Source organism: Dermacentor silvarum, chromosome 3 (genome assembly GCF_013339745.2).
Source record: "Dermacentor silvarum isolate Dsil-2018 chromosome 3, BIME_Dsil_1.4, whole genome shotgun sequence".
Classification (NCBI taxonomy): domain Eukaryota; kingdom Metazoa; phylum Arthropoda; class Arachnida; order Ixodida; family Ixodidae; genus Dermacentor; species Dermacentor silvarum.
In genome coordinates this window covers 193,996,779-194,021,497 of record NC_051156.1, presented here as the reverse complement: position 1 = coordinate 194,021,497, position 24,719 = coordinate 193,996,779, and the positions used below count along the sequence as shown (strand labels likewise).

The following is a 24,719-nucleotide window of genomic DNA, read 5'->3' as shown; positions in this document are numbered from 1 at the left end:
TTCGGCTACCTTTTTGTTTTCAGTTACTTCTTCCTTCTTCTTCCTTCATAGAAATACATTCGTGTTCTTTTTCTTCGAAGTTTCCTAGAGCAACCAAGTGGTACTCTTAACAGTCCATGGGATGAACTGTTCAGAGTACCACAAACGACTGTGCCTCGTGGAAACGGCGTGGACCTCACAGACGCACCCAACGTTACTGGAACCAAAAAAAAAAAAAAAAAAAACTTAACGTTGGATACGCCTGCTAACTGACGAGGACGCCGAATCACGCTTGTCGCTCTAACACGTCTTCAACTTCAAGTCTACTGGATGCTAAAAGACAGGAAAACCACACGCCTCGTTGCTTGAGCTGCCGGTTGCGCACAACACACTTAAAGCCGCTGAGATCCCGAATAACTTTAGTGTGGGCAATATCTACATGAATACGCTCACCACAGAATGCACCTAAACGAATTTGCGAAGACATACGTAGTCTGCACAAGCTTCCGCATTTATTGCCAATCTACTGCAGTACATTCAGTGGAGGGACGTTGTTACAGCTACAATAATAGTTGGCTGAAATGCACTTCCACGCCACAATTTATGCCTGCTTTCTTCTGCCGTTCTGTCCCCATATCCCCAAAAATCACTCCTCTGTCCGGACACGCAAGCCTTATTAATCCCTTCGTGTATCTGCTCCCACGCCCGTAATCTTTCTCGGGTGGTGGAAGTCTCTCCACTACAAATACGGATCGGGGCGGTCCTTACTTTTTCGGTCACCTGGGCCGCGTGGCCAACGCCTGAAGACACAGTCAATTGTCCAAAGTGTGCCACTTCATCATCTATACAGTGGGCACACATCACTTGTTGTGGCTCTGCCCAGCAACCAGAACAAATTGAGAGAGGATACTCAGAGCAGCCAAGGTTTCAACAGACCATGCAAACAGTTACACTCGTTAGTTGACGGGAAATCGCTTCTTCTACGATCGAGGCACTTCTATAAATCCTACATGGTGAAGCCGGGCCTCCACGCTTTCATTTAAATCCCTCCATATGTTGCCGGGCAGCGTTCTCGAATCGTAATAGTAGGAGAGGCACTGTGATTGATTCCCCGGCACCGCCACCAACTTCAAGCAGGGGTTTGGGTTGAGCGCTGCTCTGTGGTTGAGCACCGGTACAGCTGCACAAAATTAGTAGGATATGGCGGAGAAAGCACAAGCCTTGATTGGTTGGTTGGTTTTTCCTCTACGATTGGCTCATACTCACTATGGGTGAATGGCCAAGAATTGGTTGAGTTAGGAAAATAGTTCGAGTCCAAAGATAGACGCTATGAGAAATTTTGAAAAGTTAAAGAATGAAGTCAGATAGGAATTTATCAATTAAATCATCCCGATGCAATCATAAACCTCACAGCAGTGGCACCAACATCCCTATAATAATGCTTTGGAGAGAAGGCTCCCAAATATGGAATATCGTGAAGGGCTAGACTCAATACGGCACCATGAAATTGTCTATCGCAAGTATGTTTTCTTAATGATGAAAAACAGCGGCATGGCAAGACGTAGTGTTCTACTGTCGCAATTCCTCACCACAATTGTTGCTGCCCATTCCTCTGCTTCTTGCCGGCGCTGCGTGTTCTGTTTTTGCGAGCGGTTGCTGGTCTGCTGCACTACAGAATAAACTTTTAAAAAGTATGTTCCCAAGGGAGAGATAGAGGTAAAGGAAAGACAAGGATGTTAAGCAATGGATATGAAAGAAAGTATTAAGTTTGCGCATGTTGGTATTTCATTTTAGCCTTTTAGCCGACAGAAAACAAAGGGACAGTATATAGACGACATAGACGAAGTTCTCCTGCTTTAGTTTATTAAAATAACCAGACGACATCTCTCGTCGGCCACTCTCTACTGGGAGGACAAAGGGGACACGAAATGGAAAAAAAAAATATTGAATGCGTAGTATGGCAGCTATCACACGTATACATAACTTTTTATATGATTGTAACACGCGAACGCGTGTCACAAATACATTGTTTTTTATAGCACTATCTGGGATCCCAGATATATATCACCACCAGGATGAGCTCTTAATCCAATGCACACAAAGAAAGGACCGGATCCGTTACAAGGACAGGTGTAGGTACGGTACAGGTACGGTTATATCTACAAGGTAGATATAACCGCTTTAAAGAAGACATAAAAGATTAAGAATGTGTAGGCAAATATGCTAGAACGATAAGAATGTATGGCATATTGATTAGCTCAAGTTGGCTAAGTTAGTACTTTCCATCACCCTGTTTCAAAGGGGGTGCCAATAAATCAGAATCAGAAGCAAAAAAAAAAAAGAAAGAAAAACGTAGCATGGACAGGATTTAATGGCAAGCTGGTAATCGTAAGCACGAGCGTCAGAAATTAAACGTGAAGAGAGATGTAAACTGAACCGACAAGTTCTTAAACTTTAGCCATAGCAACGCGTTACAGATAGCATGTAACAAGCCAACCGCTACTTTGGGCGCCGCTTGTCAAGGACGAGTTCGAAACCCCCTGCAGCATCTGTGATCGCCCACACCAGAGACATCTCAAACGACAGCGTATCAAAACACTAGTCACGCGCGAAGAATGTGAAAACCCTCCCTTTACCACCCTGCCTACGTGTGGTACCGCCCGACCACCGCCGTACCATCGGTATCACCGGATGGTGGCACAGTACCATCGTGCGGTTTTTGCCCTCGTAGAAGACTACACTATCTTCGGTATCGGCCCATGAATACCGTTGTACACTCGCAAGAAATCGTGAGTGTCAAGTGTTATAGAAACTGTGAAGTGCAAAAAAAAAAAGAAAAAGAAAACACAAACAAACCTGCTGTTAGCAAAAGTTAAAAGGTTGTAAAGAAAGCTAAATGCTTTAAAAGAATCTGACAACGATTACAGTTTTCCCTACAAGCGTGTTGTTGTTCTTAAAAATGCGCACGAATACTTAGCAGCTCGGATTGACATCTGCTTAGAAACGATGACGCAAGGCATCCCGTTGGAAAAAAGCCCCACCAAAACTGCACGACTTTTCATCGCAGCCGCCACGAAGCTCAGCGCTGCTAGCCTTCACCATCGCGACGATGCTCTTATCTCTTCCATCCAAAACCCCTCAATCTCGGCCGCTATCTCATCAAGGTGGGAAAACACGGCGTCCGCCGTTTGCCAATGTTGCTGTCGCCGTCTTGACTTCGTTACACGCGCTTCTTCGCGCGCAATTATACTTTCCCGCCTTCTTTATTTTCTGTTGCGTCTGTTTGTGTCAGCCGACGAACGGCCCCGACGTGTCCCGTTTGTTGCTATCGACGGTGGCGCGCGAGCGCCGACGTGGTTCGTGTTATTGTTATGACCCTGAGATGATGGCGATGGTAGCAAGAGTGGGTGGGGATGGGGGAGGTGTTGTTGCATGCGCCAGCGCTGATGATAAAGACGAGAGTGTTTGTTTACGTACTAACGGGGCATGGCTGACAACGTACTTAGGCTCCCTGAGGGGTTCGCGCGAAGGAGTCAAAGGAAGGGGCAGGTCCGGGCTCTCGCGAGAGTCGTAAAGAAGAATGCGAGAGGAGAAACTGGTGAGAGAGGCAAGAACTGTCAGAGGCTCCTGCCATGCCAAGACTGCGTGACTGCGGGCGTGCGTGTCTAGTGGAAAGGCTGCAACGAAAACCCGCGCCATCGCGAAGCTATGGGTCACGGACGCCAGAAACGCTGCAGTGTGTTAGAAATCGGTACGCGGTTGCTCCACGGGGTCTCAGATATCTTGCTGTTCTGGAGCGAGAAGTGTACGCCATTATCGCGAGAACCTCTTGCGAAGAAACGCGCGATTTATTTTCAAATAATTAATCTGCTGTCTTTGTTAATAAAAACAACGGCAGCAGCAGTGATGGTTTTGATTTTAACACGAAAGTGTTTTTTTATGCCGGTCTACAATGACAATCTTGTTCCATGTAACTACGTCACGCAATCATCATCACGTGAATTTCCTGGCATCCCCGCGATGTGGCAGTACTTAACGTTTATGAACATCTGTGGACAGGAAGGCGGAATTTAGGTCTGAAATTTAATGAAATTAAGGGGTATTACGGTGCTCAAAACCGCCATCTGATTATGGGGCACGCCGTAGTGGGGGATTCTGGAATAATTTAGACCACCAGGGGTTCTTTATAGTGCACCTAAATCTAAGTACCCGGGCGTTTTCGCATTTCGCCTTCATCGAATGCGGCCGCCGTGGCCGGGATTCGATCCCGCGACCTCATGCTTAGCAGCCCAACACCATAGCCACTAAGCAACCACGGCGGGTAGGTCTAAGATTTAGCATAAAAAAATCAGGTGTTATGGTATTCAATGAAAACAGTGAACCGACAGTGTCAATACAGGGCCAGGAAATACCGCGGGTAAAAGAATATAAATACATTGGTGTATGGATAAACGAAGGCAATAGATATATGGAAACACAAGAAAATACAATAACAGCTAATGGCAAGACAAATCCGGCCATAATGAAACACAGAGCGCTATGGCGATACAATAGGTACGAGCTGTTATGGGGTATGTGGAAAGGTGTAATGGTTCCAGGGCTTACATTTGGAAATGCGGCTTTTTGCTTGAAGTCAGTGGTACAATCAGGACTCGATGGCAACCAAAGGTCACTGGGACGTCCCGTATTGGGCGCTCACGGGAAGACTACAAATGAAGCTGTGCAGGGTGATATGGGCTGGAGAAGTTTTGAAGTGAGGGAAGCGCAGAGTAAAATTGATTACGAACAACGACTGAGAGCTATGGAAGAAAGTAAATGGGCTGGGAGAGTATTTAGATATTTGTACAGGAAGAACATTAATTCACAGTGGAGGAAAAGGCCTAGGAAGCTTACCAGCAAGTACGCGAACGGTATAGTAGCACGGCAACAAAGAATGCACAGCGCAAAATCCGAGATGCGGAGACAATCTCATGGGAGGCGGCAGTGCAAAAGATACGTTCTATGAGTAACCACTCAAGAGAAAAAAAAATGAAATCAGGAAAGAAAAAATTCACGATAACTCAAAGGGAAGCTCATTACTTTTTGAAGCGAGATCAGGATACCTTAGAACGGGCTCTTATAAAGCGAGGTTACAATAAAGAAGAAGCATGTGCTTGCTGCGGTAAAGCTAGGGACCCAGTGGTCGATTTAGGTACCTCTGGCCTTCTTAACGCCCTTGAGTTCAGCGAGAGGTGGGACAAAGTAAACATGTCCACTATAGAGATTAGTAAGACGCGATTGGGAGATTGGTGGAAGAAAAGTAGGGAAACGACAAACAACGTACGAAAACAAAGTTCCCAATAGGGGTCAGAAAGTTTGGTGCTGAGAATTCTTCGTGTTTCTTTTTTTTTATGACAGGTAGGACATTAGGCGATATAACAACGAGGTTGGTGGCGCAACCCACCGCCCCGTTCAGAAGGGCACGCTCCTAGCATCCATCCATCCATCCATCCATCTATTGTAGAGTTACTCTATAAGCTGCGTGGGAGCCTATGCAGTAACTGGGAGCTGAAATGTGAATGGTCGCAGACCGCAACCAGGTAGTGTTACCCTGAATTAAAGTGAATTCTGGGGTGTTCCGTGCCAAAACCGCGATTTGATTATGAGGCACGCCGTAGGATTAATTTCGACAACCAGGAGGTTTTTAACGTTCCCCCAATGCACGGGACATGGGCGTTTTCGCATTTTGACCCCATTGAAATGTGGGTGCCGCGGCCGGGATTTGATCCCGCGACCTCGTGCTTAGCAGCGAAACACCATAGCCGCTAAGCCACCGTGGCGTGTAGATGGTGTTGCCCTCCGCGCATCATTAGGGTGCCTCAATCAATGGCCTCAATGCGCCCTTCCTCCTCCACTGTCCTCCTCCACCGGAGCGGCGGGCGAGGAGGGCATTGAGGCACAATGCAATGTTGGCCGAGTTCGTGCATATAGTTAAATCCATCAAGGCACCCTACCGATCATCTCTGCGGATGGTGGCCGGTGTGCGCTTGCTGGTTTGGACGCACTCGCGTTGTGCAAAACGTAACACTGCCGCTGTCCAACATTGGTCCTGGACGTCACCTTTAACGAGGCCCTCGCCGCTGAACTCGGAACAGCGCCGTGTGCTGTTGGTTGTGTGCTGTCCAGGCATGACGAATGTACGACGAGTCCGCGCCGTGTTTGCATTTCTTTCATGCGGCTGCTCTCGCGTCGGCAATGGTGCGGGCGTCTGGCGCGGGCGTCTAATCAACGCCTCCCAGATAGCACAAGGCCGGTGCACTTCGATCCGTGACGTCATGTTACCTTGCCTGACTGCCATATAATCTAATGGAGCTCCCGAGTAAGCTGTAGTGATTTTGACATCACCGCTTTCGTCACGCCGGGCTTGACAATGAAAATTGGGTCCAAATAGCACAGGCCCGCCATAGGAGTCGCTGGTCTGGTGTGCGTCGCGTTTTCGCTCGCGAGAACGTACGCTGTTGATGCTGCGCCGGCAGCGCAGGCCTTTCGTGCTTGCTATTGCTGTAAATGCTTCGCCGATCGAGCGAAACTGTGGCCAGTAAATAAAATACCGTGCACTGTAAATAAATACCGTGCAATAAATCTAACAACTTGTATTTGTGAATGTGCAACGAAGCTTCTACTGCTTCTTAGAATACGCGTTTCTCTGTCGCGTTATAACCTAACCGATTCCTCTGAAATAGTGGTGAACCATTTTCTTTTTGTCTGACTTAAAAGCGACACCCTTAACAGCAAGCTTAGGCGAGATGGCTTAATTGTAACTGGGACGCTAGGCACTTTGTTATACACGTGATGTATATGAAATGACGCCTGGTCCTGTGGGAATGACCCTCCCGCTCACCTCGCCTTCATAGCGGATCACTAACTATACAGCTAGGTCGTCGACGATAATCTTATCATATATTTCAAGTCGTGACAGCTTTTCTCACGCCCGCCCCTCATGTAGTACTTCGTCACGGGGAGGCTGAATTGCGCAGTTTCGAACTCGCTGCATTTAAATATTATTTCCTCCTCCTCCTCATCATCCTCATCGGAATAATCATCGTCATTATCAGCCTATATTTGAAGTCAATTTCATGGAGAAGGCCTCACTCGGGTATCTCCTAGAACCTCTATCCTGCATCTACCGAACGCACGCTATAGTGCCTGCAAATTCTGTCATCTTTTCAGTTTATCTAATCGCTCGGCGTCCCCGACAGCATTTCCTTTCTCTTACAGCATTTGCTTTCTCTTAGCACCCATTCTCTTAAACTAACGGACCACTGTTTATCTTCTGTGCACATCAGATCGTCCGGTCCTGCTTCGCGTCTTTCCCTTACTTTTTTTTTTATTATTTAGATGTTGAAACATTCTTTCTGTAATCGTCACGTATAGAACCTAACCACAGTTGGATATTTAGATGTAGAAACGTTATTTCGCCTAATCTCCACTATGGAACTTAACACAGTTGGATTTTGCGAACGCTTCGCGACGCGATTAAGGAGTTACGCATGTTGCATGTACTTCAGTTCTGCCTAAATTGGGCGCCCTAATTCTTCATACTCTCTCCTACAAGAATAGCTGCGAAATAGATTTTGTGAAACCTGTCCCTACGTGCTGCTTTCGCAGGGTAGTAAGTAAGTAATCAAATAACCAATATTTTGAAAAGCGCGCATGCCTCACGACATCATCGGCGGTGTCCACTGTTTCTGCATTGGTTACGAATACAGGCATTTTCAGCTAATGTAAACAGAAGCAAGTGATATCAATTGCATGTCATTGTGATTAGAAACGTCGCAGATGTTCACGAAAAAAAAAGTTTACTGAAACAGGTACGGAGAAAAAAAAAACTAAAAAGAGAGAGCAGTGCGAATTCGGTAGAAACCCACACCACCGAGCCTTATGGACGGCGTCGTCGCTGTCAACGAACGAGCCAGCAATTTCGCCTTCGGATATATAGACAAGGACAAGGCATATCGTATCGAACGAGATCCATGATAGCAGCGTTTTGTGCATGTTGTGTATTTCAGGGTCGATTCGATAATGCGCATGTATCGTTCGCCCTCGTGCGTGTCCTTTGCCTAGGTGCACCCATACCGCATTTCCTCCCTTTTATTGCGATTGCAGTTATTTGGACACTCCAAAGCAGATTTCTGTCGCCGCCGTCGTCACCGTCACCGTGAGGTTCCGTATGACGTCAACGGCGATGAAATCGTAAGCGCGCTCCGGACGCTGTATGTGCGAGTGAAAGGGCGCGAGGGAGGCGCGCTTTCACGGGGAGGGAGCGCACGTCGGAGAGCAAACGCGCGTTCTGCGCCGTGCTCCCTGAAGGGCTGCAGAATTAAGCGTCTCTTTCCTCCTTTCCATATATAGAGAGCAAACGCAACTTTTTCCGTCGCGCGAGAGGCTGTGGGGGGACGGGAGGGAGGGAGGGGAGGCGACGTTTAGCTGCGGCACCAAATACGTATTTGTATAAAAACGCAGCGCGCGTTCGGTGCGAACGCGGGCAAGACGCCGACGGCGTCGATAACAGTTCTGCGCGTTGCTGGTGCTGCTGCATGTCCAAGTTTATATAGGTGATAAAACTACTATCCTTACTCCGTATAGCTCTCTACTAATTTGCTGTCGCAATTGGTGCTTCGCCTTTCGGGTGAAACTGCGACAATTTTTTTCCCCCTCATCCGTTGATGTGAGCCTTAGTTGTTGTTTATAGTCCCTTGGCGCTGAGCCGTGCTCCCTCAAGGGCTGCAGAAGATAGCGTCAACCTTTCCCTTTCCTCACGAACCACTTACTATTATAGTTCGCTTCGTCAATTGCATGCAGCGCTGTGCAGCTTACGAGCGAGGAAGTTTACATTCGTTTCGTATATGCTCTTCAAACACGGTATACGATATTGTGAGCGCTGATAACCAATGAAGGCAAATTGCTCGTTCGGTGCTGAACTCGACATCGAGGTACAATTAGAAAAAAGTTGGCAGTCACTTAAGTATCCTTACGCTATTTGAATGGGAAAGCATGAGAACTTGTTTATCACCTTAATCCCCCTTAATTCACCTTAATCCACCGTAATCACCTTAATTCACCTTAATCCACCTTAATTCACTTTGATTCACCTTAATTCTCAGGGAGCATGCGCTAAAAGTTAAGAAGAAAAAAAGAGGACAAGTATGCACATTTGGTTGCCCATATCATTACGTGTGATTGCGAGGCACGATTTTCTACAAACTACACGGCTCGAGTTCTAGCTCCCTTTTCTCGCACTCTTGATTGGGGGGGTGAACAACGCTTTCGGTGTCCATAGCACTACGTACAACTGCATTAAGTATAAGGCGATGCAGGAAGCGATTGCGCAAGGGTGCAGTTTGTTGTTTTTTGGCCCATTGGCGGGAAACGAGGTCGTGTTTATATGCCACGAAAGAGAACCTCGGGACGCCCAAATAACGCCCGTCCCCCTCAGATGCGCGTCAGCGCGTTCTGTTTTGTCGGTCAACCTCCCCGAGTGAGATTACGCTTGATTCTCTAGCCAGCCAGCGTCCACGGCATGTATACATACGAGACGTCTTACTGCCCATTTACGCGGAAAATCTCGGCTGCTTCCGGAATGAGCGTCTGGAACCGACTGCGTTTTCTCGGTTACATAAGGCACCAGATTTGGACAGGCGCGGAGCATTACTGTGAAGCGAAAATGTCACGTCCAGGCGATGCTGTAACTCAAAATTAGGGTCAATCACCGATTGCGGCATCAGGAGGCTCATCTGCGATTTTCTAAAACAAAAAAGAAAAAAAGAAAAAAAGAAAGGGCATTTTCGCCCGAAGGGCGAAGTATACTGACTGCTTAGCGCTGCGCTTGAACTTCACGGGTGGTGTTCTGACTTTACGCGGGTCTGACTAATGCGGGCGCGAAATACGCGGGTGCGGTAATATTTCTGACACCTTTAGAAGCTTTAACACACCGTGTATGACCCGTAATAATGACAATGCACATGCGTCAATACCCTGCCCGTAAGAAGCCGTGCCAGTAAAATTACGCGACTTTCATGTTTGACCACTGATACCATTGTTTCGCACAGTTAATATTAATTGGTCGGAAAATATTTAAAATAAAAGACACGCGGTGTGAATGTTACCTTTCATGACAAGTGTTGTCCTTGTTCAACATATACGCCCGGGTTCGCAAGAATCTCTTACGATAGAACTGTTTGTAATAGCGACATTCCGGCCAATCCTGATGCACGACGTAATATTAGCGAGGGCGTCCGGCCATTCTCAATACGCCCGTATTCGCAAATAGCCCTCACGATTGAACTGTTTGTACGAGCGAAATTCCGGCCAATCCTGACGCAGGACGCACTATTAATGAAGGCGTCCGGCCAATCTCAAAGAACACGTACGAACGAAAAGATTTGTGAAAAACTCTGGTGAGGGAGAAGCTGAGAATTAGAGGATGGGCCCGAGGGACGATGATGACGTAATGGAAAGGACAGACACATCAAACCCAATTTCTAGCTCGTATAACTGCACTCTCAGTAAAAGCGAGAAAACGTGGAACTGAAAGAAAATACTATCATCGTGGTGTCTTCTATTCTATTCGCAATATAGTAAAGTTAAGTGGGTGAAATTTATGCAATTCTGTAAAGTTTATTCTCCGATTTTTGAATGTGTTATTCTAGTTTATAAAAATCATATTTAATTACAATACTGTGCCCCCCTCCTACAAAGTGGAAAACGTATTGTCCTTTGTGCAAGTTTGGAGCTTCGTATTGTGAATAAGAGTGTTATAAAATAGGCTACATAGCCCGACATAGAGCACAAATTGCAAAGAAGCTTAAAAGTTCATTTTGTCTCGCTTTATTATTTAAAGAAACACTTTTTAATCTCCACTACCAATTTCGAGAACATTGTCTGTGTGGTTTCCCGAAATCCGCTGAGCCAAAATTGTCCGTAATTACAATTGAATTACATGCCTATACGAGAAGATGCGTAGAATACAAGTATCTGCGTTTTTTTATTATTTATGTTTATTCTAATTTAGAAAATATATTGCTGAGGCACATCGCAATGGTGTGAAGTGGTGGGGAAGTGCTGAAAAGCAATTTCGCACTCTAATTAGCATTTCTGTATACATAAACATAATCTGCATCACTGTCTTCTACGCGGTATCAGAAAAAAAGTAAAAAGAAAACTAGAAGCTAGCTTACCTTTGCCTTGTTTGCCACCATTCGTGGTTCTTTCGCGTCAGCGCGATTAGATCACTCACGCGATTACAGTGGATGCTGGCCAGCATTGCCTACGCGGTTTCGCTTGCCTGAAGTGCAATAAACAAGCAGGAAACTTCGCTCAACGTACCAAGCTATAATTACCATAAGTCAGCACGACGTGCTAATCAGATGCATCTGCACGGCGCGATGGTCGGGCACGCGATATGTAGCAGGTTTGCAGACGCATGGTTCGAATCGGGGTTATTTTTTAATATTTTTTTTTTTTCTTATGTACGTGGGTCTGATGAAGGTCGCACTACATACGCAGTTCGATGTGGTGTTCATTAGCACTGCGGAAACCTTTAGCAATGTGTAAAAGGCGCCTCAGCGTTTTAGCCGGATATAGTGGCAGTATTCATGCCATAACGTGTCACTGTGTCGCTATTTAGCGTTTCTTTTCTTTTCGGTAAATTTGAAGTTACTTTCCAAATGCGCCACAATCTATGCATTCCTTCGTGGGCTTCCCCATTTCTGTGAGTCCTCGAATGAAGTTATGATATTGGAAACGTTGGCAGCAAGTATATGTCCCCGGCCTCCACTGCACAACGTTAAATTGTTGAATGAATGATAATGAGAAGGGTGATGCCATGACAACGCGTACATCCATTTAGCAGTCGTTTGTACGGAATGTTTCACGCAACTTCAGTCAAGCTTTTTTTTTTTTTTTTTTTTCAACAAGAAGTCGAGAGACGTTTGAAACCAACGCATGTCGGTTTTTTTTTTTTTTCTGTCTTTTCAACTTTGCTCGGCGGCATATTTGCAGTTTATACTTGCGGCAATTTTTTTCCTCGCGATGAAGCCTGCCTTGCGGCATTGTAATATATATATATATATATATATATATATATAATATAGTGCCTGGCGGGCACTGCGAGAGCGAGCGCCTGAGCAAGAGCTCACACGCAATATATCTCGAAGTGCGATTAGTTAGCGCATTATCTAACTTCAATTCGACTTATACTCCACATATTCGTTTTAGGGTATAAGTTTAATCGCACAAATTGTAGAGGGCGTGCCCAGGTATATCCTAATGAAGTGTTTTTTTCTTCTTTTTTTCATGATGTTATCTTTCATGTGGGTCTTCTTTTCTGTGATTTGAAGAAACCCCGCGAAATAAAAAAAAATGTGACCTCACTGCTCGCTTGGGCGTCAGGCTTGCAACGCTGTCAACCGTGCGTTAGCGGTATACCGTGATAAACACGGTATACCTCTAAGAAAAAAAGAAAGAAAACACCTAAGTAGAGACCCAGCACTTTCCGCATAGTCCGCGATAGGGACGTAAAGAAAACGGCTGTGCAGCTTTTCATGCGTTCTTAATAGGGGAAGACTGACTCCTTCTCCCCCCCCCCCCTCTCCCTTTATTTTTTGTTTCTGAAAACTGAAAGCTTTGCATGTCATCTCACATCATGCGCGCCTAACGTAGAGTAGGTTTTTTATTGCGATAGCAATTATATGGACACTCAAAAGCAGATTTCTGCCGTCGGCGTCGCCGTCGCCGTCGCCGTGAGGTTCCGTATGACGTCAGTGGAGATGAAATCGTCGCCGATCGCCGCCGAACGCTGTATGTGCGAGTGAAAGAGCGCGAGGGACGCGCGCTTTCACGGGGAGTGAACGCACGGCGGAGAACAAACGCGCGTTCTGCGCTGTGCTCCCTTAAGGGCTGCAGAAGTAGGCGTCTCTTTCCTCCTCTACAATCGCCATATATGTAGAGTAAACGTACCTTCTTCCGACGCGCGAAAGGCTGTGGGGGAGGGGCAGGGAAGGGAGGCGACGTTTAGCTGCGGCACGAAGTGCCTATTTATATCAGAGGCTCCGGTAACAGTCACCAACGCAGCACGCATTTTGAGCGAACGCGGGCAAAACGCCGGTGGCGTCGACAACAGTTCTGCGTGTTGCCGGTGCTGCTGCATGTCCAAGTTTATACAGCTGATAAAGCTGCTATCATTACTCCGTATAGCTCTCTTCAAATTTGCTATCGCAATTGATGCTTCGCCTTTCAGGTGAAACTGCGACAACTTTTTTAGCACGTTCCAGCTTTCTTTAGAGCATTTCCCCATTAGGCGCTCTACAAAGCACATAGGATGCCTTCAAATGAAAAAAAAAAAAAAAAAAGTGGGAAGGAAGTGGCACCGAAATCTCCGGTGCCTGAAATGACTCCCCGAAAGCCAAGCCGCTGTTTGGCCTCGGAGCGCTTTCTTCGAACGGTGCTTTTTTTACACTTAACGAAAATTGTTAGTGCAAGAGCTCATTGGGCTATTAGCGTAGTGGTAGCTCAGTCGCTACGATAATCTGCCGAGGCCCCCCCTGCCTCAACTGGCGGACACGGTGCGGCCATTAGTACTTTGGTTGTGGCGGTACACGAAAACATCTGTGCACTTAGTAGTTTAGGCACACGCTGAAGAAACACATTTGTCAAGACTAAGTCGAAGCACTCCGTTGTAGTATGCATCATAACCGAAACGTAGCATTGAGGTGTAGAACTTCCTGAATTTCTTTCGGTGTTACTCACGCGACTAACCCATATAGTATATTGCACGACACCTCTTACAGCAAGCACGAGTTCCGCACTGTGGCAAAAAAAAAAAAAGTAATGTAATGCATTTCTTAAAGCAAGATGGCAACTTGACCTCAGTCAGGAACCTTGAAGTGATTACGTTCGGAGTATCTCTCCGATTAAAGCGCAAATGTTTGAGGAGAAGAGAGTTCCCGGAGGAAGCGAAAAGACGAAGGACGCCGCGCCGCGGTTTTCAAGGAAGAGGTGTGTTTAGGGGCGTTGAGTTAGCTTCGCTCAAAAAACGACTTCCCAAAATTTTGCTGAAAAACTACTCGACTCGTTTTAGCAGCCTCCTTCCTCTAAGAACGGCTCTTCCAGCTGCGAACACCTGCCCCTCCGCCACCCTCCTCTCTCCGCTTCCTCCTCCAACACGACTTTGTTTATTTTTGAGGGAACGGCTACAACAACAACAACCATGGCAACAACAGTCGCATCGATAAACGAGGCAGTAAACCAAGCAAGCCGACAGTGAGTTCACCTTGAAGCGTTATGGTATCGGGGAAGTGGCGTCGGATAGCACGTTCCCCTTCCCTTCCGCGATGTGCAGCCATCATACACGCGCCACGCCCTCTCCGCTCTACACACACGCACACGCACACACACACACACACACACGCACACACACACACACGCACGGGCTTCTCCCTACCATTTCGCACGCGCCCTTTCAAGAGCTGCTACGCTGACTGCCGCTTGCAATTTCTTCTTCTTTTTCTCTTTGTTTCTTTTCTCTATTTTTTGGAAACGCGGGCTTGGAAAGCAACGAATCAGAACAATACGAAACAGAGGAGAAGGGATGTGAGGGAGGGAAGCAGGAAAGGGAAGTCCGCTGGCGATAGGAAGCGTGGAGGAAGTGCTGGGGCGGTGGCGGTAGAGGAGGAGGGAGTAATCCGGCCTGCTGGCGACGAAGGTGGATGAGAGAAAGTGATCTGCGTAGAGAGAGAGAGGGGGTGGGTCAGAAAGTGTGGGAGAGGCGAAATAGTATATACGGGCATGGTAACGGTGCCCCGATGATATCTCAATCGCCGCCAGAGGGTGTGCTGGTTGGTGGAAGCGAAATTGGAAAGATGTCAGCGGCTGCTTGAAAGTTGTGTGCATTTTCACTAACAAACGAGCACACCTCATGGAAATGACGGGAAAATGGCGAACTGTAAACTGGTCTCGCTAGGAGCACTTTTATTCTACTATATTTCCATTCATTGTTCTTTGTTTCCCTTTCTTTTTGAGATTTCGTAGGCCAATAAATAGCCTTAATGGAAGAAGCAGCCTGATTGTGCATAGCAAACCCATGGAAGAAAACGATTCCTCCGTGTCATTTGAGCCTTAAGCAGTGACTGGCTTAGTTATTGCTTCTTTGATCGCAATCTCAATTTATCCTCATATGGTATGTAATAAGAATTCTGTTTGCATTGACAATTCGCATTTCACACAGGGCAACCTTCGAGGAATTGCAGACAGATTAATCAAGTTTTATTACATTGTTTGGTTTGTTTTATTCATATTATTATTATTATTATTATTATTATTATTATTATTATTATTATTATTATTATTATTTTGCAATAGCATTACTTTACAATGAAACATTACGTGAGAGTCTATGACACAAATCCTGCGCCCCTGGTTCATCACTCACGCTCCCTCGTAAGCTGTTTGCAACGCTATCGTTAAATGCTGCGTATCATTGGCAGCCATGCAACTATGATTAATATTAAAAAAGCACACACATCTTAATACGTTCCTCTAGCACTTGTCTCGTAGAGAGCGAGTCAGTGAAAGGGAATCACGAGAAACAAAATGGCTGAACTATACGAAGTCGGCCGTTCTCTCCCAACCACCGTTGTGCAGCTGTTGGGGATGTTATGTTTTTTTTTACTGTTTTTGCCGGCAGACAGCCAGCACTCTAAAAGGATGAGAGGATCTCAGTGCCAAGAGAGGGGGAATAACACAGGATGCCCGGTGTTCACTGCTGGCGCGTGCCACAAGCTGCTGCTGGCTCCGTGTGCGAAGCTTCTCCACCATGCCCCAAAGACGGCCACCGAAAGGGAAAAAAATAGGTAATTCAGAAGCAGAGATGTGCGCGTGCCGCGATAGAAAAAGCAGGGGTGAACACTTCGCGAACACCGATCGTGCCGGCTTTGCCCGCGAACAAAAAGCGGCGTTTTCGGCAGCAATGATAGAAAAAACAAACACACACACACACAGAAAGGAAAAGAGGAAAAATAACGAAAGAAAAAAGAAAGAGCGAGCAATACTGAACTGCAAAGCAGAATCATCGCCCGGTCTTCCCCAATCCGCCCCCTTTTCTTTACTTTGTTATTATCATTTCCTCGTTGACGTAATGATGCCTCTTCCCCCCCCCACCTCCCTAACCCTCGATTCCGCGTCGCCAACCCTCCGCTTGGCGTTTGCTGGGAACCGACCCCGGAGTCGGTGAGGAGGATACGGTGACGAAGGGGAGAGTGTTTCGGCGAGACCGAGGGAAAGGGTGTCGGCGTGTGGCTATGCTGGGCGGGTGATACTACAAGCCTTGCGTTCGTTCGCTCCTGTGTGCGTGCGTGTGTGTGTGCTTGGGCTTAAAGAGGGTGAGAGGGAAAGCGTGTCTAGAGCTCGCGCCGCCGGTAGCATCGGGGTGCGCGGGGTTTGGTTCCCGTTGTTTGGATTCGGCTCCGGCCAGGTCGACCCGTCTGTCTTCCGTCTGGTCGCCGTCGTCTGCTACTGCTGGCCTGCCGGTGCATCGTCTGCTACTCCCGCGGACAGGGGCGCAAACCTCGCTTGCTTTCTGCGAGGCGCTCACCACAGCAGGAGCAGCAGCACTGTGTCGTATCGTCGGCGTTTTTTTGCCCTAAACCGGTTGGACCACGCAAAGGGCTCAGCGAAAAAAAGAAGGAATCGCGCCGCGTCTCTCCGTACCGCAGTGTGTCACGAGGGGATTCTGTCGCGAGCCGCTTCAAAGAGGAACGACACTGTTGGACGAGATCCCGGGGTTCACCGGTGGTGCTAGTGGCGGTGGAGGAGTCGGCAACGGCGCCTTGTTGCTTTGTTGCAGCGGCTTCCGCGTTGAAGCTCGCCGGCGTCACACGCGAGGCTACGACGGAGGCGGTGCTTCGTCGCTGTGCGCGTTTTGCGACTCCGTCGGTTGCTGCGTTGCCGAGGCGCAGCGTTGTTGTTGTCGTCCCGTCGTTGGGACGAGTTGTGCGGCGCGACCGCACCTCAAAGCCCGTGAACACGAAGCCGCCGACGCGCCTACGAGACGGACCGGTCCCGTTGTTTTTGGAAGGCGGAGGAGGAAGACGTGAGTATATGCACCAGTTCGTTGCTTTGCTCTCTGACCGCTTCGTTCCGGGGTTGGTTATAAGCGTTGTTTAACGGATGTTGCCCAACGCGCGCTGAAGAAAAGGCGCGTTGGGCGGGAGCCAACTAGTGTTACTGTCTTCGTTGTCGAAAGGAAGAACTAAATAGTGGACAGTGAAGGGGGTGCTTGCTGGCACCGATGCGCAGTACTGTGAGAGGTGAGAAGGAAACGACTTGGTGCGCTGTTTATGTATATGCTAAGGGTGCGATCCGGTGAACATTTTGTATAACTTAACATCATTGGTTACATTGTTTTTTCGCCTAATACCGAGAGGTGCGCCCGCAAGTTTAGCGGCATCTATCGGGACGTAAGATAGGCGTGGTGATTATTGATGAAACACGGGCAGATAAAACCTACGGAAAGAGTGTGGAGGGATGGGGAAAGGGTGAGGATGACGTTATCGCCGTGGTTACACCTGGTTGCGTTAGCGATTATGAGGGGAATGACGGTTCGGAGAGAGGAAAAAATTTGAGCGAATTGGAGTCGGGGACCATGGGAACGATAGAACGCTTCTCTAACGACAAACTGAGTTGTAGCCTGGTGGAGTCAAGCTGGCGTTCTTTTGTGGTGGTAAAAGAAAAAGACAGTCCTTAATGTATTGGGTCGCGTTAGTATCTTGCTGACGCTTTTTTCTTTCGCAGTAGTTTTGAGAAGACGCCAGTAATTGGTGTGTTGGTTATGTCGTTAACAAAAGGAAAAGAGCACGTAGGTCAACTGTTATCGAGCATTGGTTTTTTCCCCATGTTTTTGTTTACTTATTTCGTTTGCTTTGTTGGTTAAGCGATTGCATGACTGTTTTGATCCTTGAATCTTATCGAAACTGAAAATTAAGTAAGCACCCCTCATTTTCGATTTCTTAACAAAAGAAAACACAAAAAATTGGGCCACCCTTCAATATACGCAGTTCCGTGTAGCTGACATCGCGTTATTGTCGTTTATGCGAGCGCTCTCGCACGGGGCCTAAAATATGAACGTGCGATTGTGTTGCGTCTTCTCGTCCCGTGTCATTTGACTTTCTTAAGATTGAAAGAAGGACTCATTCGTTGAATGAACAGTTTCAAATGTGGCAAACGTAACAACACAGAAAGATGGCTTGCGTAATATCTCGAAGCGCAACGCAAGAGTCTACAGTTCAATTAAGGTGAGGCACGGTTTTCAAATAACATCCAGTTTTGCGTTATTTTTCATTGAATTTTTGTTCTCCTTTTGTTGTTTAGGATTTGAAAGAAAGCAAGATAATTACTAATCATATGACTTTCTGCTTTCATAAGGACCGAAAAACAGCACGAAATGCGGTGCCATTTAAGTAATCAAGCAATCTAGTTTGCTCATTTGTACCTGCGGACAGCCTAATAAGGGCAGAGGTGTTAAAAAAACAAAGAGAAATTCTGATAAGCTGGAGTGAATGAACGCTGCAAGCAAAACTCGCACTTTGTTTACCTTCGGTTTAGGAGGAGGGAGGAGGGAAACAATGAAGGAGAGGTAGGCGGAGATCAACCAGAGGCACGTCCGGTTTGCTACCCTACACGGGGAAGGGGTTTAAATGAATGAAAAGAAAGAAAGGAGGGAGAGGGAAGAAGGTACTCTCGGTGTGAACACGTGCGGTTGTCCAACACTTCACATTTGGTCACTGAGGCCAGTCTACTTCATGAATTGTAGCAATGCCCGCTTCGCTTCGTAAGCCTGCGACGCGTGGGGCCATGGTCCAAGAATGTTTGTCTCTGAAAAAAGGTCCGCTGTCTAATCTGTTTAACACACTCCGAAGAAAGTCGAGTTCGATGTCGTAACGATGACGAAAATAAACACTTCGGTTTATGTTACCGCAAAGTTTACGCCTTGCTCGTCGACATTGTTAGCGTGCCTCTGTATATATTACGTCGAAGAACCTCTCCAAGCCGCTGTAACTGGAACGAGACCCTGCAAAAGGTAACGGTCGTAACGTGCACGCTTTACAACCGCGTCCCAGTTCCTCTTTGGCGGCGAACGATTTTTTTTCGAGGTCGCATTCTCGGCCGTTTACTGCCGTTATAGTTAAGGAGCGCTCCAGTGACCGGGTCAGCGCGCTGACCTCTCACGTTGTCGACGAAAACTGCGAACCCTTGCTTGTTTGTGCGTGCGCGTGAAAGAGAGAAAGAGTATACCGTGTTCACTCGGGTTTAAGCCTGGCACCCATGAATTCGCAGGTGAATGCGAAAAGAAAAGATGGGCTGAAATACAGTGTCACGGTGGATAAAGCGTGTTTTCTCATGTATAGCTCGCTACATAGGCACAATTGGTTTACATTGTGGCGCATGGGACACCGAAGGGGTTCTGAAAGGGAAAGTTCGTCAGGTGCGTTTCAACGAGAATGGTCTAGCGAAAGTGTGAGCGAAGTGCGTGGCGAGGCATTTTTTTACGAAAGTGAATATTTTCGCTTACGCAGTGGATCAGAGCATAGTGAAAAGGCAAGGAAAAGGGTCGGTTGTTGAACCGGACTTCCTGACTCGATAGCGTTTGATACAACTTCATGTACTTTTTGATCATGGAACATCACTAATTTGATCGATTGTAAACTGCGATCGATGATGATGATGATGACACTGCAATACGTATATAGAGCCTGGATGATAAAACGTAGGTGGAAGGATAGATAGATAGATAGATAGATAGATAGATAGATAGATAGATAGATAGATAGATAGATAGATAGATAGATAGATAGATAGATAGATAGATAGATAGATAGATAGATAGATAGATAGATAGATAGATAGATAGATAGATAGATAGATAGATAGATAGATAGATAGATAGACACTTTATCTTCTAACAAACACAAAAGAGTCCTGCACGAAGGGGGCTCTCAGAATGCCGAGTCAACGAATCAAAGGGGTCACACACGGGGCTAAAGAGGTTGCGGGAACCGCCGGTCTATTATAGACCTATTCGGCAATGCCGGCGCGCTCCAAAGTGGCGTATGTACGTTGTCGTCTCTGCGCTGCCGGGGGAACTCGTGGACACCTATTTTGGCATCATCGTCGCGACTTTTAGGGTGTCGCATCCACGCCGTCTCTTTTGCCCGGCGCGTGGTGTTCTCGGCTCTAACCCGGCGCGCTTTCGTTGAAGCAGGGGCAGACAGAGACACTCTGTCGGGTTCTATTTTGGAGAGAACGCGGCGCGCTCAGGACCACTTCCCCTTTCTGGACTTTCCCTCGGTTTCGGGTTGCGCAGCCCTCCCCCCCCCTCTCCACCTAGCTAGCAGCCCGGTTCGGTTAAAATTGGCTGTTTACAATAGGTCGCCCCCCCTCCCTCCTCCACCCTCCTTACACACACACACACACACACACTCTCTCTCTCTCCCTCTTTAACTCTAACTCGTCCTTCCTCCTTGAGAGAGACAGTTTTATTCTTTTTAATTCCTTCCGCAAGCACGCATACAACTGCGAGCGCAGTTTGGTATTCTGCCAAAAGTTGTTTTGCTTCGCCTTTGTTTATTTGTGCGAGAGAGAGAGAGAGAGAGAGAGAAGGAGCTGAGCGGGCTGCGTAAGAAGAGTTTGGCGTTGGTATTCAGCTCTGGTTGTGTTGGTTGTGCCTTATTCTTGAGTGCGATTTATATATCACGACGAGCTAGGACTTGCGATGGCGGGAAAGAGGCGCTGGCAGCTTCTTTATGGCCGAAGGTTTCTCTGGTGTGTGTATATGTAGAACAACGTCTGCTGGAAATGAAATTTTGAGAACTATGTAGTAGCTGAATTAACTGAGAACTCTGTATTAAGTGAATGTACAACACACCCTTTTAATGTTTACAAACGTAGGTCTCAAGAAACTTAAAATTTTCCTTTACGAGAAAGCTTCGCCTTTAGAAACTATTTCGACAAATGACTAATCATACTTTGCGAGCAACTTTAAAATAACAGCCATAACAATAATTGACTGAATTAACACAGCAAGCTGGGCGAGTTGGTAACTGAACATGTTTCTTAGGGGTGGGCAGCGCTCAGTCAGCGCTCGTATCGTCTCTTCCTCTGTCCTTCGTCTGCCCACCCCAAAGAAACATGTAGAATAATTGAGTTCTAAATCTTAGTCACTCTTAACCTATGTCCCTTCTTTTACCGAAAGTATTATTATTGTTTCTAAGTTCTTTTTATTTCTTCTTATTTATACAGGATCGGCTACTCTATTACACATTTAAAAAATTTTATATGTGGTGGGTTCCTTTCACATTCTCTTTTGCATTCATGTATGTCCCACATTTTGTTCGTGGTATTGCTTAAGGCATCAGCGTCATCATCATCATCTTCATTATCATCGACTCCGCATTATGGATGTACATAGCTGGTGCTCATGGTCCACATGTTCCATGTGCATTGATACACTTACCCTGTGTTATGTAAATTTAGAGCACACGTTTGAGATGGAAGGCGATAAGGACGTCCCTCTGATCTTCTCTCGTTGTGATGGGATGGAGGAAGAAACGCTGTTTTGAAAGCGACGAGTGCAGTCACTCGTTTATAAACGGATGGCGCCGTTCCATTGAGGTCGTCCATTAATCAGGTAGTCTCTTGCGCCGTATTGTCAAACTTGCCGTCTTGTCAACTGTGATTGCCTCAGAAGGCTGCTTCGGCCTCTCTCATTGGCTGAAAACACCGCCATTGCAGTATTGATTTGATAATAAGGCGTATAGTGGCAGTGTACAGAGTAGCGACCCCACACAGTCATGTGGAAACGAACTGAAAGAAAAATTAGTCACACGTAGGCACACATACAACATAGGTTCGTATCTATATAAGTGGGGGTATGCACTGTGACTGCAACGTACTGCGACTGAAATGCGACACACTCATTGTAAACAATCTAGAGGTGGGCGAATATTTTAATCTTCGAACACGAATTCAATATTACACGCTAACTATACAGGTATTGGACATGGAACTACTCTGCATTTTCGAATATTCGAAACTATAAAGAACTATTTCGCTACAAGCGACTATTAAATTTCCTGTTACTGTTCACCGCCTGCTAAACAAAGCAATCTTAAGTTATGAGAAGTAAACAAGCCCAGACGTTTTCGAAGGCATGCAGGAACACAAATGAATTATGTACGGCTTGTTTTCGCGGTTTGGCGGTGGGAGCCCAGAGACAACCTTCGAGTTTGGCTTGAAGTCTGTCATTTAGTGTAACTGGCAGTCTAGACATATGGCATTTTTATCTTTTACGCTACGCCCAGTGATGTTTTCTTTTTACGCTTCTTCACAGCCCACAAGCTCCTGACAATTTTTCTTTTTTGTCCCTTTAATAAGGCTTGCGATGGGGCTAGTCGGAATATCCTACTTCTACTTATAAAGCAGCACTGCAAAGTAAAACGTACAACACAGACGAACCGCAAACAGTAGTCCCGTGTATGCTTCTTTTTCCACAGCTTCTCATCGTTCCTCTGCAACCATTTACTTAGCGTTTTTGTAAAGGACTATTTCATACAGCAGCCACTAATTCCTGGTAAGCTTGCTTGCAACCAGGCTCTAAAGATGTTCTGCATATTCCCTCTTCTGCATATTGTGTTCATGTAGCAATGTTTTGATACTCAGACAAACTTGAAATATAAGGCTATTTGTGCAGTTTTGTAATGACAATTAATGATTTAGTGATTAGAACTTATTCTTCCTACCTTATAGTTAGCTGTATATATTTCACTAGTCAGTACAGGCGTGGTACCTAATTATTTAGAAATAGATATTCTTGTGGTAAATACGCATATACGTCGGCGGTTCGTTATTCGATATTCAATTCGATACTTACTATTCGTGTTCAAGTCCTATTCGAAAATTTGCCCACCTCTAAAACAAGTGGAATAAAAGGACGAAAAGTATATGGTTTTGCCACGTACCAACCCGCCCCCCCCCCCCCCCCCCCGCCTCCGCAAAGAAGAGAAAGAGAAATTCCCAGGTGTCCTTAGCTATCGCCTAAGATACGCGAAGGCGAAAGCCTTGTAAAGCCTACTGTAATTCACCTTAATCCTCCTTTTTCCACCTTAAGTCACCCTGATTCCCCGTCATCCACCTTAATCAAACTTAATTCACCTTCATCTTCATCATCATCATCATCAGCCTATATTTATGTCCACTGCAGGACGAAGGCCTCTCCCTGCGATCTCCATGCAATTACCCCTGTCTTGCGCTAGCTGATTCCAACTTGCGCCTGCAAATGTCTTAACTTCCTTAATCCACCTTAATCCTCATTCGTGCACCTTAATCTACCTTAAACCTCCTTATTGCACCTTAATCTACCCTAATCCACCCGTATCCTCCTTCATACACCTTAATCGACTTTAATCCTCCTTCATCTACTGTAATTGACCTTAATATACCTTAATGCACCCTAATCCACTTTAATCCAATCACTAATCAATCATTAACTTTACTAATCATTAATAGACGGCTGGATATGTGTTGGTTCGCTTCTGGCCTTCCTTTGGTCGCGTGACTTTCTGTACCTCCCAACGCGACCTTGAAACATAAATGGTGCTGTTTCGCGAACACTTGCAACTTCCCCTTCAATAGCACTATTACAGAACAAAGCCGTTACTGGGGCAAGTAGAAGTATTGGGCATCACTCTAGCTGTAGGAAAACTTTGTCTCGAGAGACGGTTAGGTATACCGCATAATCAGCGACAAAGGAACTCCGCTTCACAAAACTGCTGCCCGACGAGGCAGTCATGAGCCCATAAGCATGGGCCAATAAATGTCTTCCCACTGGGAACTTGTCTGTTTCTTCGTCACGGCTCATGAAAATACAGCAGTTCTATTTTTGTAGCAAACAGAAAACTGAGCAGGTTGCGTTGATCGGATAATACAGGACCCTCTAGATGTTACCGACTTTGCTCCGCAGCTAATAACCGTTGCTAACAAAATTTTGTTACGAAATGAAGAATAACTGTTACACGCATGAGTTTTAGACCCGATGCGCCTTCCGTATATTTGAATACGTCAGGAATGGGTTGATTATAAGCAGCTTATTTTGCAAGTTTGCATGCCGAGCACGTGTGAGCCCAAGTTTTCTGGGATCGCAAGCAGTTGCTGCCACACTGCGGAGAAAAAAAACCGTAGAAAACAAATTCAGTGGCGATTTAGCGGTAAATGCGAGATAAATGCGTTAGCATTACGTCGCACGTCTAGGATACGTCCCGGATGCATGATTTGAACCACGTTCACCGCATGATAAATTGTTGTTCGTGAGCTCACTCGACACATATGTCCGGCTACTTCGAGAATGGAGCGGAACGCTGCTGACGGTGATCCGGAGCAGACCACCGTCAGTGGCCCTATATATATATATATATATATATATATATATATATATATATATATATATATAGGTCTAGCCCTGGGAGTGTTAGCCAGCGCCACTAAAGCCAAGGTGGGTGGATGTGGGCCATCTTTTCTTTCTTTTTTTTCTTCTATTTTTGCCCGATGGTGTAACTATAACACGTCAACTTCATCAATTTGATCATCCGGCCTTCATAAACTCTTGATGACGGATGAACCTTGACCGAAACGTCGAAAATGAATGCTTGTGTTTG

The 24,719-nt window shown here is 46.3% G+C and overlaps 1 protein-coding gene across 4 annotated transcripts in view; it reads left to right on the top strand.

Moving 5' to 3' along the window:
* LOC119446390 (cationic amino acid transporter 4-like) overlaps nt 1-24,719 on the top strand; it is a 135,583-nt gene that overhangs the window by 53,217 nt on the left and 57,647 nt on the right. The window contains exon 1 of one of the 4 annotated variants that reach the window (XM_037710813.2): nt 16,418-17,104. The exons of the other annotated variants lie outside the window; for them this stretch is intronic. The gene's annotated coding sequence lies outside the window, so the exon portion shown is untranslated. Of the gene's footprint in view, nt 1-16,417; nt 17,105-24,719 lie in introns of those variants that run through there. 4 annotated transcript variants of the gene reach the window in all.